The sequence below is a fragment of the Sphaeroforma arctica genome (assembly GCF_001186125.1).
Source record: "Sphaeroforma arctica JP610 unplaced genomic scaffold supercont1.575, whole genome shotgun sequence".
In the NCBI taxonomy this organism is placed as follows: Eukaryota; class Ichthyosporea; order Ichthyophonida; genus Sphaeroforma; species Sphaeroforma arctica.
The window spans coordinates 23,280-25,643 of record NW_014039983.1 but is presented as its reverse complement, the minus strand read 5'-3'; positions in this window follow the sequence as shown (position 1 = coordinate 25,643).

The window sequence follows — 2,364 nt, the reverse complement described above, 5'->3', positions numbered from 1 at the left end:
AAAGTGTTTTAAGTTTTAAGTGAATAGTTGTGATTTAATTGATTCGATTCCCTGCTTTTATATGCATTAATCTCGTAATCCTTTGAGCCATTAAAAAACACCTCTTAAGGTGAAAAAGGTTCTCACTTAATCTATGCCAATCCAAAGGCAGCGTCGCCACGTCTTCAACTGATTGTGGCTTCCATTATAATCTTTGGCCGTATACGTTTAGATAGTACTTTTCCGATATTTAGGGATGCCCTTATGCCCATCAGAGATTTTCTATATTGATGATTCCGCACTCCCGGCACTTCGGCTCCGAAATTAATTTCCATCTGTAATATTTCTGTTCCCCTCACTGAGTTTAGGTTCTCTCCTTGGTTTATGCTGGGATAAACCTTGTTAAGCCTCCGGTGTTTGACCGTAGTTATATGCTTGGTAACCAATCCTGGGTTACTGTGATCAATACTCCTTCTGAAGCTGTAGTTGTAGTTTGACGGAATCCAAGCTTCCTAAAAAAAAATTGATCCCGAGGTCTGCTTCGAAGATGTGGCCAAAAATTAGAATTAGAAAATTTTCTGATTCTTGCATGTGACATCCTGTAAGAGGGGAGATTTCCTGTAAGACGGTAAATCAAGTTTGAAAATAATAATATTGTGGAGTATATACCGAATCAACAGGTGTGTTGGCTTGGTGGTAAAGTACTTCGCTAAAAAATGTTTAGGTCACTGGTCCCAGTGGCTTCAAAATTTTTGCATTTGATGTTAATCTGGTTGGCCCATGGCCCAGTTGAAAATTGTCTTGTGCGTTACGTTCGAACATTGGATCAAAATGTGAACGGTCAGAAGCCCCAAAATCGGGTAGAGGTTCAGCCAACTGCACGCAGGCCAGAAAGTCGGACAAAAACAAACAAGATAAAGATCAGCCCAGCAACTCGTAGTACAATACCAGGTGCAGGGCACAAATATTTTTGTTTCAAAAACAATATATAAAAACAAGAACGTTAACGTTTTCACACTTTGGCCTGAAAAATCCTACATTTGAGCACTTTGATTTTTCGTATTGCTCATTGCTCTTCAGCTTTCACCATTGGGAGCTCATTGCACACAGCTTCTAACTTTGAGAGTTCATTATCAAGATTATTTATTTCAAAAGGAATTTAAGCTTTCCAGCCCCGCTTTTATCGGGTTCTCAGTCTCTATGCTCTGTGCGAGTATGCATTCTCTCCAGCTACAGGCTTAACCATGGTTTTCTTGTGTTTAACGAGCAATTTCCCCACGAGTGCTTATGTCAAAGCATCAGCAGTCATCTCGTCTGTGGGCGTATATCGTAGGATCACCGAATTGTCTTGAATTTTATCCCGGATAAAATAGTATCTTAGGTCGAGGTGTTTGGTCCTGCGGTTCACCTTGTCATCTTCAGCAATTTTTATCGCCGATTGGTTGTCTTGATTAATGACAATTGGTTCAATGTCGATACCAAGTTCCGACAATAAATTTCGCAGCCAGCAGATTTCCTTTGTGACATCATTCAAAGCAATAATTTCTGCTTCGCAAGTGGACTGTGCTGTCAGTTTCTGTTTTCTTGATACCCAAATCACAGGTGCACCGCACATAAAAATGACGTAGCCCCTTGTTGATTTACGGTCTGTTGCGTCAGAGGCAAAGCTTGCGTTAGCGAAAGCTACCGGCTGATGGGGTATCTCAGGGTCAAACCTTAGTCCATATCCAGAGGTGACTTTCAGAGATCGAAGTACTCGTTTGGCAGCGTTCCAATGACGTAGGAGTGGCTTATCAAGGTGCCTGGATAATTGGTTCACGGCGAATGTTATATCTGGTTGTGTACCATCAGCTAAGTATCGAAGGGCGCCGATGAGTTCTCTATAGGGCATATTTCCGGCGGGCCTGTCAGAATGACATGGTGTCAAATACGTATTTTGTAAGGGAACTGGTGACGGCTGGGCATTTTCCAAAATAAAATTTTGGAGTAATGTGCTGACGTAGATTTGTTATTGTATGGTGACTACACCCGATGGCAGAAATCCATTTTCATTTTTAAAAACTATTCCGCTGTTGGCATTGATTTTGTTGACCATTTTTTTTTGAATAAAATTGCCTCCAAAATATCCAGAGTTCGCATGTCAAAGGCTAATGCGATTTTATCGTCCACATATACAATGACCAGGTCCAAGGTGCCATCGGAGTTTTTTTCTCAAAAAAATAATGATGGGTCTGATCGCGTTGGCTGATATCCCTGTTGACCTAGAACCTCACAGACCTCCACAAAGTATAAGTAGCCAGATTGATTTAGGCCATATAGTGGTAAATTTACTCTGCATTATACGGCTTTGTAACCTTGGCTGTACTCATGATATAGTTAAAAAGT